The sequence below is a fragment of the Camelus dromedarius genome, chromosome 4, assembly GCF_036321535.1.
Source record: "Camelus dromedarius isolate mCamDro1 chromosome 4, mCamDro1.pat, whole genome shotgun sequence".
NCBI classification, from domain to species: Eukaryota; Metazoa; Chordata; class Mammalia; order Artiodactyla; family Camelidae; genus Camelus; species Camelus dromedarius.
This window is the reverse complement of record NC_087439.1, coordinates 30,091,955-30,108,635: the sequence shown is the minus strand read 5'-3', so window position 1 is coordinate 30,108,635 and position 16,681 is coordinate 30,091,955. Positions and strand designations below refer to the sequence as shown.

General features: G+C 39.0%; 1 long non-coding RNA gene across 4 annotated transcripts in view; it reads right to left on the bottom strand.

The window, feature by feature from the left end:
- Positions 1-16,681, bottom strand: part of LOC105094634 (uncharacterized) — a 525,835-nt gene that overhangs the window by 100,649 nt on the left and 408,505 nt on the right. For all 4 annotated transcript variants that reach the window (XR_010380576.1, XR_010380574.1, XR_010380577.1 and 1 more), the window contains one exon: positions 14,071-14,152. This is a non-coding gene — a long non-coding RNA (uncharacterized LOC105094634). The remainder of the gene's footprint in view (positions 1-14,070; positions 14,153-16,681) is intronic.

The window sequence follows — 16,681 nt, the reverse complement described above, 5'->3', positions numbered from 1 at the left end:
GAAAAGAGGAAGATAAAGAGTACTGTATGAATTAGTGTTTAGAAAATTTGAAAGCATGAGAATTGCAAGATCACAGGGGCAAAATAAAGTTGGATAGTTAAAAAGTTATAATACACTCTTACAGACCTAGGAAATACTGGCATGTGAGACTGGAACTATTTCAAATGGAGGTCATGCTCTCTCCCCCATAAACAACAAACCTGTTTTCATAATTATTCCAGGCATGCATTCAGAAGAATCAGACAATACTGTGAAATCATTCTTAACCAATAGACTCAGAGGCATTACTAAACTCATAGCTAAAAGCTATCGGTAGTGGCAGTTTCAAACAGTGGATCACTGTGTAGGGTTTCTAATCAGACAGCCTAGGTTTTAATCCCACCTGCCATTTATTAGGTAAGAAACATTGGACATATTAACTTTCTAAGTCACAGTTTTCTCATTTCTAAAGTGAGGGATAAGAAGAAGTGCCTCAGAGTACACTGGGATGATGTAACATGCAGAAATGCATGGAAAATGCATCTGTATATAGCACAGAGTAAGTTTTCTACAGAAGCTAATGATTCACTTTATTAACAAGTTCAGTTTTTATTTAAATATATACTTAGCATATTTTGTATGAGTATGCTTTAAATATTTAAAGACATAAAATGAATTTTTTTTTTTGTTGGCAGCACATATTTAGGTCTTGTTTTTTATTCAATTTGACAATCTTTATCTTTAAACCGGTATATTTAGACCATTCACAGTCAATGTGGTTATTGATATTGGATTAAAAACTAATCTCCTGCTAACTATTTCTTTCTGTCCTATTTGTACTTAATTTCTTTTTTTTCCTTTCTGCGTTTTCTTTGATTAAGTATTTCTATGATCACATTTTCTCTCTATTGACTTCTTAATTACGCCTCTTTTAAAAATGTTTTTAGGGATTACCCTGGGATTTACAATATATATTTCAAATTAATCTGAGTCTACCTACTTTCCAGGTGATGGAAGCCCTTTACAATAGTAGGTTCTCAATTCTTCCCACCTCTCTTTTGTGCTATTACTGACATATGCTTTATTTTTCCATATGCCATACATGGAGTCAGTCAGCTATCTTTTTAGCATATTTACAAATAACAAATAGATTTTATCTCATTTTCATTCTTTTGGGTTCCTATTCTCTTTATTCTTTTTTTGGTGTAGATCCAAGTTTCTGACTGATCTCATACTTCTTCCGCCTGGAGAACATCCTTTAGCATTTCCTTATAAGAGTATGTTTGGCAATGAATTCTCTCAGGTTCTGTTTGTCTTAAAAGGCTTTGTGTGTGTCTCCTTCAGTTTTTTTTTTATTAGATATAGAATTCTGGGTTGACATTTTTGCCAGTACTTTAAATATGTCACTACATTTTCTTTCCACTTGAATAGTTTCTGATGACAAGTCTGTTTTAATTCTCATGGTTGTTTCTCTGTATAGAGAATTTTATTCCCCCTTCTGGCTAACTTCAAGGTGTGGTTCTCTCTCATTTTCAGAAGTTTGAATACCATATGCCTAGGTATTTGTGTGTGTGTTCTGATATTTATCCTGCGCAGTGTTCTGTGAGCTTCTTGGGTCTGTGGTTTCATGTATGTTATTAACTTTGTAAAATTCTCTGCAATTATTTTTAAAAATATTTCTTCTGCTCCATCTTCTCTCTCTTCTCCATGTGTAAGTGTTACACTGTTTGAAATTGCCTACACTATTTATTGGGCGCTCTATTCTTTTTCTATTCACTCTTTTTTATTTCTTGTTTTTCAGTCTGTTTAATTTCCACTCACTTGTCATTGAGTTCGCAAATTCTTTCCTTGGCTGTATCAAGTCTACTGGTGAGCCTGTTGTAGGCCTTTATATCTATTGCTGATTGTTTTCTTCTAGCATTTTCATTTGATTCTCTCTTATAGTTTCCATCTCTCTGCTGAATTACTCATCTGATATTGCGTGTCATCTACTTTATTCTATTAGAGCCAATAACATATTAATCAAAATTACCCCAAATTCTCAGTTTGATAGTTCCAACATTTGTGTCACAGCCACTCTGATCCTGATAATTGTTTTGCCTCTTCTGTGAGTGTGTGTGTGTATGTGTGTGTGCCTTAGAGTTTTTTGTTGTTTTTGTAGAAAGCCAGACATCTTGTGGAGGGCTAAAGATCCTGGGGTAAATATTTTCCATAGTCAGAGATGAGCATCTATTTTCTTCAGCTAGACCTCAAGCACGGGGTTTCTGTTAATCTGTTGAGGAGCTGAGTTAGGAGTTTGTTGTTCTTCTGGTCACTCTGAGTGTACTGCAGCTTTAAGGTTCCTTTAAGTGATGCCTTGTGTTTACAGTATAGGCTGGTTTGACAGACGTTCTTTTTTCGCTGTCCATACCCTCCCAGGGTTTTCATCTTCCCTCTGCACTGTTGTCTAACCAGCCCTCCCAGCTGTATTCCACTGCTATATCACCCAGAACATGCTAGCCTGGTGTGGGGAGGGAGGAGCATTTCCTCGTGTTCTGATTAAGCTTTGGTCTCAGGCAGGGCTCTGTCCCTGGGTCTGGGCAATGGCCTTCATAAGTACTCTGCCTATCCAGCTGCAGAGCAGAACCTCGCAGGTATTTCTCCCACAGGAGAAATATAAATGCATATGGGTATTGCTCCCACAGGGAGAATGCTGCTTCTTTTTTTCCCGTGCCCTTTTTCTAGATGCAGTGGATTTCCATCAGTACCCTAAAGTGACAGTTTTCACGGCTCTCCCCCCTGCAGAACAAGCCTTTCATCCTGTAGTGGAGACAGAGGAGATGGGTTTGGGCAGAGTTTGGGCAGTGGCTGCTGTTCCGTCTCTCTGTCAGCACCATGAAAAAAGCTTTCTCAGGATTCTTCCGAATCTTCCCGATGAGCACTGCCAGCAGGAATGTGCAAACACCTCTCTACTCTCTATCTGCCACACCCAGGGGCTTTGCACTCTCACACTAGCTTACACTCAGCCTCTAGCAATTTCTGAAAACATTTTAGCTGTATCTTCTTACTGTCTTACGTGAAATCTGGCAGAATCTGCCACAGGTAAGTAAATGCTCAGGTGCGATTTATCCCTAGAGGCATTTGTTTTTCTCGATATTTCAGTTTACTTGTTTGCCCTGAAACCTCAATTTCTCTGATGGGTCCAGGTTTTTTCATGTTGTAAGGGTGGGAATAATATTCTTCACAGCTTTCTACATCTCTTAGCTGAAACTAGAAGTCTTTCAACTGTTAATTCAGTAATAGAATAAAGGCAAATAGGTGAAAGTTGATTCTATAAAGTAGGTATTATGATTATATCTTAATTGAAATGAAAGTCATTTGAATATGTTAAATGTGCCACTTATTATAGGAATAATGAAGAAATATCAAGAAATTTGGGGAATTTTTTTTCAATTTTAACAGAAAAAAGTAAAATTAACTTTTGAATATCTCTAAAATTATACTGGAATGTATTGCCTTTGAGAACTTGGTATATAATTGTTAAAAATTAAGTAAAAATAAGCCTTCTACCGTTACAGTCCAGCTATCAAGAAAGAACAATATGATTCAATGCATTCTTATTCTGATCAAGTAGGGCCTTGTTTCTGTTGCATATTGGATATTATAATTTGGACTGCAGGGAAGAGAATCCCAATCTGAATTATTTAAACAGTAGAAAATGTAATATCTTGAAGTCCGGAGATAGTTGATTCTAAGGTTGCTGAATTCAGAGCCTCAACCAAGACATCTCTGGCCTGAAAAGTTCTGCAAAGGATCATTTCCAATGACTCAGGGAAACCAAGCAAGAACAGACAGGGGGCCCAGGCACTGAAATATGTGAATGTGTCACTCAAAAATATCAGCCCAGGAATTGCACATACTCCCACTCTGACAGAGAAAGTGAAGATGGTCATTTCCAGTTTCGACATACGTCATTCAGATTGGCTGGCTATTAGGCAATGTCCCTTCTGCATCTATTATGAGTCATTATTAGTCTAAGTACTTTATAAGCAATAGCTCACGTAATCCTCACAATAATGCTCTAAGGCAGGTACTATTATTATTCCCATTTTACAAATGGGGAAAGTAAAGTTCAGTGGTGCTGAATTACTTGCTTAAGGTCACAGAACTAGAAAGAGATGAATGTGGGATTTGAATACGACTCCCTAATCCATACTCTTCTGTAATGTGTTGTCCTGCCTTGAATATTCTTCTCTCCTTGATATCTCTGATTATTTCTTTGATCTTTCTCTGTTTCAGTCATTGGTTCTTCTTCTTCTTGCTCCAAAAATAACTCTTCCCAAGATGCTGTTTTTCTCTTCCTCTGTGAATGCTCATTATCCTGAGGCTTAAACTACCATACCACCACCAAGATGACAATGACAATCAGGTATACTGTCTGACCCCTCCATGGCTATTTCACATCTTCTTCTCCATCCTCAGGCCTCCAGCACACCTTCCTCTATCTCCCTTTCACCTGATGCTTTGCTTCTTATCCCACCAAAAAGGAGACAGATACGACAAGAGAAGGTCCACATGCTCCCACCTCCAATCCACCACACTCCACTTTTTTCTATTTCACTGGTGGCTTCTTTTCAGTGTCTTTTGTTGGTTTCTCCATTCTTCAGATCTCTAAACATTATCACCTCATGCTCAGACCTTGAAACTCTTTCCTTCTATTTCTTGATGATTTTCACATCAATTTTCCAGCCCAGATATTCTCTCAGAACTTTTGTATATCACCTGTGTCCTTGGTGTGTATATAATAGGCATCTCCAACAACAAGCCCCCAAATGAACCCCAGTTTATCCCACCACAAAAACTGCTGACTTCTGCAACTCCACCATTTCAACGCTCAGACCCGGAAACCATGGGGTCATCCCTGATTCTTCTAACACCCTACATCCAATCAGTCAACAAATTTGTTTGCCTCTACCTTCAAAATATATTCAGCAGCCAAGCCACTGTCATTTCTTATTTTGAATTTTGTAATGATCTTTTGTGGCAAAGAGTACCATTTGACTCTTTTGTGGTAAAGAGTATCCTTCTTTATTGTTACTAGAACCTGACTTTTAGCTGTCACAGGCCTCCCTGAATAAAAACTTCCTTGCCTCTAAGCCAAGGCACATAACTAAGCTCTGACCAGTGGGATGTAAGCACAAGTGTTATCAGAGCTTTGAAGAAACACACACAAAGGGAGAAAGCATGGCTTGGTTCTTTTCCTTCTTCTAGCTGGGCTGTCCTCAGTCCTGCCCCTGTTATCTGGAATGTGGATGAAACGTTTGGAAGAAAACAATCTCTGGGTCCAACCTTGGAGGATGGGAATTTTATTAAGGGAACTTACAGGCTTCCTTACTAAAGTTTTTTTTCCATTCCATCCACTCACTAGGGAGGTGTATAAGACCCTCAAAACATATCTCTGTGACTTACATTCTTATGACTCATTTTATTCACTCCATTTTGTCTATATTAGATATCATAGTTAAAACTGACTTAAGCCCACATTTAAGCATGAAAATAGGTGAAAATTTCTTAATCAATGAAGAAGGGAGAAAGGAAAAGGAGAAAGTAGCATTTGTTAAAAACCAGGAAATATGCCATGTATGGTCTTTTCTTTTTCACCTTTATCAAGCTTAACCGTCACAACAACCCTAGTTGGTGGGGTTATTATCCGCCTTTTATGAAGAGATATTCGAGGCTCAGGGAGGTTCCCTCAACATGGTGCTGAAATGGCAGGGCTAAGTTTGACCTCCGTGACTGAGCGTGAATTTGTTAACTTAAATAATAGATTGGTATAGTGTAGAATATGTTGGATTAGTTCTAATGTCTCATGTAGTTCTGTCCAGTAAACAAGCAGCAGCAATCTTCACCCATTGATATGCCATGACTTTTTAGTGCTGGAATTATGATAGGCGTGGAGTTAGTGCAGGGCCTGGGATGTAAAGGATGCTCAAGAAACACTAATTCCCTGTTCTACCCCCTTCTTCCCCTCTTAGGAAGATTCTGTAAGAAGGTATAAGAAGGGCTTTGTGGAATATTTGAAATAAATATTGGAAATATTCAAATGTTTAAAATATTTGAACTAAATAACTGCATCTAAGGCATTCTCTGGAAATGGTTCCTTCAGTACTTACTGTTTATGATTAGTACTTGATCTAAGTGTTTTTGGTTCACTGGCTTGCACCACAGCCCTGAGGAACAAATGATCAAGGGTTGTAGAAACAACTCCAAAAATCCTTGTATTCAGTTTTCAGATAACAATCCTTCATATGACTCATCTATCTGGGGGGAAACCCAGAGAGGAACCAGTGTACATTTCTGTGTGGAGAGCACACTTCTCAAGATGGCCCAGACCTTCTGTCTGCCTTACCCTCAAATTATTAGCAAAGATAGCATGTGTTGGTAGGCGGTCCGCTTGTAGGCACCTACAGTGAGGCAGGGGTTTTCTCCTGCCTCTGGCTTTGATGTGCGCACTGTGATGTGTGGCCTTCCAAGTTCCAAGGGGTGAGTTCAACTATGTCTCATTTATAGTAAAACTTGTGTTTGATTCAAGTTTCATCAGTCTGCTAAGACTTGTAAAGAAAGGCAACAAAACCAAATTCTCTGTTTCTAGTTTTGATTATCTATGTGGAATTAGAAAAAAAAAAAAAAGAACCCTAGATTTTACTGATGAGCAGGAAAATTCCATTTGGCAGCACTTAGGATACAGGGGCCATACTTGGGAAATAGTCATTAACATTCAGTAATTTAAGAGTCCTTAGTGCCTAATTATCAAAGTGAGTTTAATTACCACAGACACCCATTCATTTAATTGGTTGGAAACACAAGAAGGAATTCAATGATACCAATGCCAGTTTGGCCTCAAAGTCTTCCTTCCATACTTATTTATTGTATTTTTAAGAAAGGTGTTCACAGTGATTGCCAAAAGTTCAGTGTGCTGAAAACAAGCCCACAAAACCACAAGAGCAGCTCCACATTCTCTGTCCTAGTCGGGAAGCCAATTAAAATTAAAAGGGCCTTGCATCTTCATGTATCACATATTGCAAGTTGTAAATACTCTCTTACAATTTGAGGACAACAGGATAACTGGTTTCATAACAAATCACCATAATGTATATTTACCGCAGGAAGATGTGATGGGCAGTGGAGAGCAAACCGAGAATCAATGAGTCTCTGCAGTGTTATTATCATCTTACTTCACCTATAAACACTGCTGTGTCATTGCTTTGCCCCTTCCCAAAGCCAGGGAGCTCTCTAATGTCAGCTGTTGCTGATGCTGATGGCCCTGGCCAGAGATGCCGGATACTTTCGCTCTTTCCCTTGGGAGGTCATTCAGAGGTCACAAGGAGAAGCATGTCCTGTTTCCCCAGAGAGGACCTCCTGTTCTGTCCCTTGGCATGATTACTGTCATAGTTACCTACTTGGAAAGCTCTGTGTCCTGCTGGCAAGGGGTTCTCTGGTCAGTTTCACCACCTTCTCACATTTTCAGCTCTCAAGCAGCAGTAAGACCTACCTTTCAGCAACTCTGGCTGCTGAGTGAGGAATATGGAGCCCACCCTCTGAAACTGGGGAGAGGAGAGAATCTTAGAAACTGTGATGAAAATGATCTCAGGATGTGAAAAGAATCCTGCCAAGGCTTGCTGACAAGGCTGGCGACAAGGTTTGCAATGTGACGTGGCTACAGTGCACCCCAGGGTGGAAACTACAGCTTCTTTCTGACTACTGCCCTTTTTTCTTTCTAAATCTTTTTTTTCTTTTTATATTTTCCTGTAAGTTGATCTGCTTTTGATATTTCTGATTTGTGTTTCAGATTTTCGTTTTTCGGATTTGTGCGAATCTGTTACCTGATTTTATTAACATCTATCACAGCTCCTAGTAGATGTTCAAGAAACAGCAATTGGTTAGGGTTTATGACCTAGAGAGCTGATGAATGAGGCATGGTTTTGTGTGTGTATGTGTGTGTTTTAAACAAAGTGCATTTCAGAGCTTTAACCAAAAGCCATGGTTGTTGAAAAAGTATTAGCCACTTTAATCAACAGAAAATCTGAGGACAGTCTCCTTCCTCCTGTTTAATATGAGAACAGTGTCACAATTTCAATTTCCGAGACTCAACATTTACCAGAGTAATGGCTGGCATCACTGTGGACCCGTGTTCATTCTGTCTTCTTGCTGGCAACCCTGCTGATTTACACAGCATTGAAAAGTCAGTGGTGAGGCTTACATTCTTTCTATCCCATTTTCAAACTCTGGGCAGATCTCATTTTCAAAGTAGTCTGATGGAATGAGGGTAGGACTGCTGAAACTGCCTGATTTTCCAGCATGAATCTTGTTTAAATCTTAACCACATAGTACTTAACATGCTATATGTTGCCAAAGGATGCAGTCAAGTCTTGCCCGTTATTGTTCAGAACAATAAGATTCTTAACATGATGCCACCCTGAGTGCACCTCTGTTTTTTTTTTAATTTTCATATTTTTTTCATTATAGGTTACTACAAGATATTGAATATAGTTCCCTGTGCTATACAGAAGAAATTTGTTGCTTGTCTATTTTATATATCGTACTTAAATTGGGAGTTTGAGGTTTGTAGACACTAACCACCTCTGTTTTTAAATAGTGCCCCACTGCAGTCATTTATGGTGGATTACAGGTCCCATGAGTTCACACATACAGCTAATTCTAATGTAAGGACAAGTTAGACTAGTGCTTTAGCAGAATTGTTTTTAAAAAGAGCAAAGATTTATATAACAATCATGTAATCTAATGCAAAATAAATAACACATAATAAAAGAAAAGAAAAAAAAGTTGATCAAGAAAGCCACGGGCAAATTAGACCCCTTAAGACTATAATTTTGAAAGGATTTATTTGTGTAATGGAGCCCATTTCTTTCCTAATGCACACTTGCTACATCCAGACATCAAATTTATTCTTACTGATCTTCATCTTCAATTTTAAAAGCATCTCTTAAAAGACTGCTTGCACAGCCAAGAAAATAACATCTAAAGAAAGTACCTTTCAACAACTGTATTGGGCCAGGTTGACTGATGTTTCACACTGATCTTACTTTAAGTACCTTATGCAACAATACTTTGTGGACTCCAGAGTAGCAGGGTAGGCAGCTATGTTGTGAACAGACATAGAGGTAGATGGAGAGAGAGAGGGAGAAAGAGAGAGCGAGACTGAGAATGAAAGTACAAAGACCCAAAGGGCTGTCTGTCTGCAGCAGGGTAGAACAGTAGGCAAATTCATTAATTACACCTTCCTACTTCAAATGAACCAGCTAATTATTTGTTTACCTAAGAGTCAGTATTGCTCCCCAGGCTACAGACAATAGTAAACACTAACAAAGGAAACTGTGTTTGCCGTAGCATGAATATATTTAAATTTCAAGGTTTATATTTATCCCACCACAGAGCAAAGTTCAGGCAATGTATTTATGTGAAACGCTAAAATGTAAATCACAGTCATTAGAATATAACTTTCTGAAAGTGGTTGTTCTTTCCCACTTATCAAGTAGTTCAGTGAAATGTATGCATCTATTTGCCGTTGTCAGGCTACATGTATACGTCACCATCAAGAAAGTGTGTGTGTGTGTGTGTAGCATTGATTTTATGTTCTATTTATAGTAAATGATGTGTGTGTATATGTAATAAAAATAGTGAATATTTATTGAATATTTACTAGGTACCAGGCATTTGTAACTGGTATTTTATGCATGAATAATTATGGAGTAATCAAAAGACTTGTTTTATTCTTTTTTGGTATCGCACTATCCTTTTAAAATTTTTTAGATGAGATTAATTTTTTTATTGAAGCATAGTTGACTTACAATGTTGTGTCAGTTTCTGGTGTACAGCACAGTGATTTAGTTTTACATGTATATATATGTGTGTATATATATACCATATATATATTCTTTTTCATTATAGGTTATTACAAGATATTGAATGTAGTTCCCTGGGCTATACAGTAGGACCTTGCTGTTTATCTATTTTATATATAGTAGTTTGTATCTGTAAATCCCAAACTCCTAATTTATCCCTCCCCCACCTTTCCCCTTTAATAACCATAAGTTTGTTTCCTATGTCTATGAGTCTGTTTCTATTTTGTAAATAAGTTCATTTGTGTCACTTTTTAAATTCCACATGTAAGTGATAATGTATGGTATTTGTCTTTCTGACTTACTTCACTTAGGATGATAATCTCTAGGTCCATCCATGTTGCTGCAAATGGCATTATTTCATTCTTTTTATGGCTGCATAATATTCCATCATATGTATCTCACAACTTCTTTATCCAATCATCTATCAATGAACATTTAGGTTGCTTCCACGTCTTGGCTATTGTAAATAGTGCTGCTGTGAACACTGGGGTGCATGTATCTTTTCAAATTGGAGTCTTCTCTGGATATGTGCCTAGGAGTAGAGTTGCTGGATCATTTGGTAAGTCTGTTTTCAGTTTTTAAAGAATCTCTATACTGTTTCCATAATGGCTGCACCAAATTACATTCCCAGCAACAGCATAGGAGGGTTCCCCTTTCTCCATACCCTCTCTAGCATTAGATGAGATTAATATTTAAATCAGCACATTTCAAGTAAAGCAGATTGTCCTCCATAATGTGAAGACGCCTCATCCACTCAGTTGAAGGCCTTAATGAAACAAAGACTGCCTCCTCTGAGCAAGAAGGAATTCTGATTGCAGACTGCCTTCAGACTCCTCCAACCGCAACTCTTTCCTGGAGCATCAGCTGGCCAACCAACCCTGCAGATTTTGGATTTGCCAGGTCCCACAACTGTATAAGCCAATTCCTTAAACTAAATATTTTGATATCAAGATATTTTATCTCTATCATCTCTGTCTACACACACACACACACCCTATCTGTTCCATTTCTCTGAAGAACCCTGACTAATACAACCAGGCAGCTTGCTAGCCACTTTCTGACCCTTTGAGGCCAGAGCTACGGTAAAGGAGGGGTTAGCAATGGCTAAGAAGTCTTCCTTGAACAGCTCTCTCTGTACTTGGCAAATGCTGAAAAAGACGGCATTTCTCTCCAGAACACTTCCTTGATTCTTCCCAAATCTCACTGCGGAGGCTTGGATGGCCATGCCCTCTTGCAGTAATCTTCAACCAACTTATGCATCTCTGTATTATGTGGCCACCTGTGATTCTTCTCACAGCCTCTAACACAGTGACACTCCCTGCCAGCTTTAGCTGCTGGGGCCCTCCACTCTCTCCGGCAAGTCCATCTGACAGTAAGTATTAGCACTAGGTAATGTTCTTTTCTGAGTAGTCAGCATCTGGTCAATGGGGGATGTGACTGCATCCTTCACCCTGACAAAGAATGGCTCTGCAGGTGCCCCTAACCCAGCAGCACAGTCCTGCCTCTGCTTATCTCTGCTTAGTCAGCCCTGGTAATGAATGGAGCAGGAGTCAGGACCTGTTCCACAATGTTCTCCAGCCCCAGGCAAGGTTTATCAAGGTCTCAAATATCAAATAGCACAGTACTATTGAAGCTCTTTCTCACTTCACAATTTAAAAACATTGGATTAAAGGATAACAAGACTTTACACATCCCAACCACCCACCCCAAAAGGAACTGTAGGGCTCAGAACAGCTATGGCTGCCTCCAAAGAAATTCCTTCATAAATGGTTACCCTCTTTCTCCTCTCTTTACATTTGATAGTTTCAAAGAGGCTGGGAGTTCAAGAAGTGTGTAGCCAATGCATTGCACTTCTCTCTGTAATTTCTGAATTCAGTTTCACAGTCACCTTGATATCTATATGGATCAGTCAGATGCCTCAGTGAGAGCAGACATGAGGAGTCACATTTGAATTTCTTGCTGTATTCTGTTTTAAGCACTGAACTGGAATTGCCTCATTTCATTCCCGCAACAAACCCACAGGGAAGGTACTTTATTATTCCCATTTCACGTATGATGAAACTAAGCCAGACATATTAAATAACCTGCCATGGGTTACCTGGTTAGTGTCAGAGCTGAGTTGCAAACCCAGGGGATCCGATTCTAATTCAAAATTCTAACCACTGCAGCGTAATGCCACTCACTGACTGTTTAATGGGCGCTATTCCAAAATGCAAGTCTACATCCTGATTGGTGAGTTTTCAGTTAGATTCACTTCTTTTCAGGTGAAGAGAAAAGCCTGTTTCCGACTTTTAGAAATAGGTCGATGCCCTGTAAAATCTCGGTGCTGAGATTTTTTTTTTTTTTTTTTAATAAGAATCTTTTTAGCACTGACTAGGAATTCAGGGCTGTGCTATGATCAACTTGGAGGACAATGAAAGAAGCATAAACGAGAAAGTGAACCAGTCTTCTGGATTGGAGGAGGAAAGCTTGATTTTACTTGGACCCCATCTATTTTAATTTCTCTGTTAAGTAAGCTAGTCTCTGCAAGGGGCATTGCCTGGGAAGGTGGCACAGGAAGTCACGTCATGCTGCCTGATTCCCAGGGGTTGGGAAGGCTCCTTCCCCGAAAGACATATTCTCCACTGGCTTTTGGCCGATTCATATCCCACATTCAGAGATGCTCCAGCTGTGAACGATCTTGGCTTGAGACTGTGTTACACATTAAAAGGTAATGCCTCTGGGAGAATTAACTCTTTACTGCTAGCTTTCTTTTACTTCTTTCTCTGTAACTATTTAGCTTCATTACAGAAAGCAAGTGAGGAGAAGAAGGAGAAGAACTCATGATACAATGGAGAGAAAAGAATGCTTTCACCAAAATGGAACTGCCTCAAAGGCCATGTTGGCTAACTAGATAGTTTTATGAATGTACAGATCATCTGTTTCCAGGCTGAAGTGGCTGTGGAATATTGACTAGGTCACAGTTCAGGGGACTCGATTTAAAGGGGTACACCCAAGCATCTCTGTAGCCAAATAAATAATTCTCAGCTCTATTTGTGGCAGGGAGGAAACACTGAGATGTCATGAGTTAACTGATGTCTAGGTGGATTGCTCTGGGAGAGCAGGAAGAATGACACTTAATGGAGCTTTTTAAATTAATCACAGAGCCCAGGATAGTAAAAGAAAAGGGATTTAAATTTCCTCATGTAATGAAATAACAGAGATTTTCATTTTGCCCCTGATGCCAAAGACAGGGGAGGTGGAAATCTGATTGCTTTGGTGGGGGTACCTGAGGAGGGGAGGGAGAAGGGTTGCTGAAGGAGGGGTATTAGACATGGGAGAAATTCTTGGTTAAAAGAGAACAGAACCCAGGAAAATGGAGCCAGGCTAGATGCTAAGAAGAGATAGAGAAAGGGAGGAAAAAATAACATTTGGCAAGGAATGCTGGAAGGTGACTGAACAAACATATCTGCCATTCAGTTTTCAATTGCCTCCTTTGCTGTGATGTAATTGCACCCTCCTATTACTCCCAGATCTTGAATGATAGTTGTATGTACAAGAGTCGTGTATGAGAGCTATTTTAGCAAATGAAGAGGAAGAACATGCATCCATGCTTGGGGTGATGGATTTAGATAGAAGGACCACAGCCATGAAGGCAAGGTAGGAATGGGGCAAGGCGAACATAGTTAAAAGGAAAAGCATCCTTCCCAGGAATTGTCAGGAACATAGTGGGAGAGGCTGCACATACTGCAGACACCTAAGGTGGGGACCTGGGACTTCTTCTGGGCTATCAAAGGAAAGGATGACCATGGACTGCAAAACGTGGAGACATTCAGGTGACCTGTATGTATCATATTTTCCAAATGTCTGCAAATGCAACTGCACTTAATAACATAAATATGAACACACACACATATAAACATCTATAAACACATATGTATAACATGATAAGATATATAACATTACTGAATCCACAGGAGTTTTGATCATTATGTATTCTTCTGAATCATGGATGCTACAATCCTGTAGAAGACGGCAACAATCATTAATATTAAAAAGAGATACACTTGAAAAGGTTGGAAGGGAAAGCCTGCAAAATCTCCTTCAACGTTTCCAATACCTCTACAAGAAGTCTGTTCAGGAGGAGTGGATTTAAAATCTGTAGGGAGGTATGGTTTTCCCATGAACGGATGGCTTCTCCCATACTGACCTGCTATAATCATGTTTCCTCCCTGCGCGTGTGCCTTGAGAACCGCTGCACTTCACTTCCTCACTCCCCTGGCACTTTAGACCTTGACATTAAGAAAGAAAATTAAGTCAGTGACAAGAAAAATGTAATGATCCGCTGCTCTTGTGTTTGTCCTTTTAATTTTAACATATGCATTTTCTTACACAGATAGGGTATTTGACTATGATTGTCAGTTATTAACATTCCCCCCTAATTACAACTATCCCATCAAGGTCGGGGTCCCCAAGGAAGCAGCTGAGGGAACACAAACAGCACAGATGTGCCGAATTATACTGCAGGCTGAGAAATTAACTAAAAATGAGTAATACGCTCTCAATTTAAACCTGGCAGGGGGGACTATACTTTCATCCCCAAATTGGAATCAGATTTCCTCTGCTGGGGCTTCTCCAGCTTTTGGCATAGCCTCTTAACAAGGCCAACTTGGTTCCTCATGGGATGATAACACGGGGTTCGAGTTAGACTATGTGGCTGAGTGGGGAAGGCAGAGATAACATCAAGCTATGGGGGAGCCCTGGATTTCAGTTTTATCACCACACAAATGAGCATCAACAGCCTCAAATAAAGCCAGCACTATTGGTTCTTAATGACGTTTTCATAATTACAACACTCCCTAAGCACCTGTAATAATTCTTGGACACTTGGTGGGTACATTTGTTTCTCACAAAGACATTCCTTTTCCATGTGATTAAAGGTATCTGTAACAAAGCCTGCTATCACGTAGCCCTTGATTTTTCTACTTTTGATTTCAAGGTGTGATTTCTTTATTTCTCTGGTCTTCAACCATTTTATTACTAGAGAGTAAGAGATGATAGGAAGGAAGATAAAAGAAATGTGGGATTTATCAGTGATTGTGTCATTTAACACCTTTTTGAAGCATGTCAAGGAGTTGTAAAAGTATATTTTCCTTAGTAGAATCTGGAGCTCTTTGAGGGGAGGTTAAATGTTGTTTGTTTGACGGTCACCTATCACTGTAATGTCACAGTAATTCTCAGTCTTGCCTCAGATTTGAAAAACGCAGAGTACCTTTTATCATAGCAGCTTTCGGGCCCCACTGCAGACCAATTAAGTCAGCATCTCTTGGGGGTGAGGTGAGGACACGAATCATTTCTGAAAGCTCCAGGTGAGTCCAGTGTGCAGACAGGCTGGAGAGTCAGCAAACTATAGCTAATTCTCCTGCCTAGAATAGGTGTCACTTGCTATTTTAAGGGACTACTAAATCGTCTTAATCACCACCCAAACCCCATGAAAACAGCAAACTGTCATAGATATGACACAGCCTTTATATAATAAATTATCATTAACCTACTCCACAGTTAATTGAATAACGCTTTTGTTGAAAAAGAGAAAAAAAATTCTTGGCACCTATATTTCATCCACTTGGAAAAGGTTCCTGAGATAAGAGCTGATTGAAATGTCCTGGGATGCTTTTGGATAAATGACATGTCCCTGCACTTCTACTTTCAATACATTTTTTTTTAAAAAAAGGGGCAAAAAAAAAAAAAAGGGAAAATAAGAGGTCTCTCTGAATTGGGCAGAGTGGTCAGAATGGATTCAAAGAACATTTTGTCATGGTCAAAATTATTAAAATACAGTTCAAAGAGATATTAGTTTAAAACAACTGAAACCAATTTTATGTATGTCTGATTACTGTCTTTGGCTCAATTGCTGTACAAAAGAAGTGTAAGGCAACGTTCCCGTTTTTAATTTGTTTATGAACTCCCAGAGAGATTGCCCTTGGTGTCCTTCTCTGAAATGTGGAAATATAGAAATTCAAGCTGACCATGAGCAGCAAGTAACAAAATGGAAGAAACTTCGATTTGCAAGTTGGAACACAATATTCCAGTCTGTTAATAGTTTTCCTACCGTTCACTCTGAGAACCTGAAATTTCATATACAAATGAATATTTCTGGGGAATAATGTGAATATAATCATTAATTGTAATTTTTATTACGTAAGTACTAAGTATGCAACTCCCTGTTAAGTACTTTATATGATCTCATTAAACCTTCACTGCGACCGAGTGAATGAAGTACAGTTATCTCCATTTTACAGATGTGGAAACTGAGGTTTATCAGTTCCGAGTCTCCTAGCAATTTCGAGAAGATTTCCTTCCAATCTGAAAATACTTAAATTCCTTCTGCAGATCTTGATCTAAGAATTCATACTGATTTGCTTCTCTTTATTTCCTTGGAAATTTTCATGTCAGATACAGTTTCACTTGCACGTAGATGTACAATCAAAACACCAAGAAAGGAACGTGAATGTTACTCTGACTCCCAGAGTCATGCATTTCAGGCACGCTGGATTCCAGCTCAAGATGGCAGTCATCCTCTCCGTGCCTTTTCTTAGACTCCACCAGATTCTTAAAAATGAACTAACTGCCTTCTTTTTATATATTGATTAGGTGATACATGTGCTGTTCCAATTTAAAAGACAAACTCTAAATGTAGGGCTTCCTAATTCTGCAAAAGATTTATGCTAAGGTTCCAACTTATTCTTTTCTTGTATTTCACTTCAGATGGAAATATGGTGACATTGGGAAGATTATGTCAGATCATGAGCGTGTGTGCA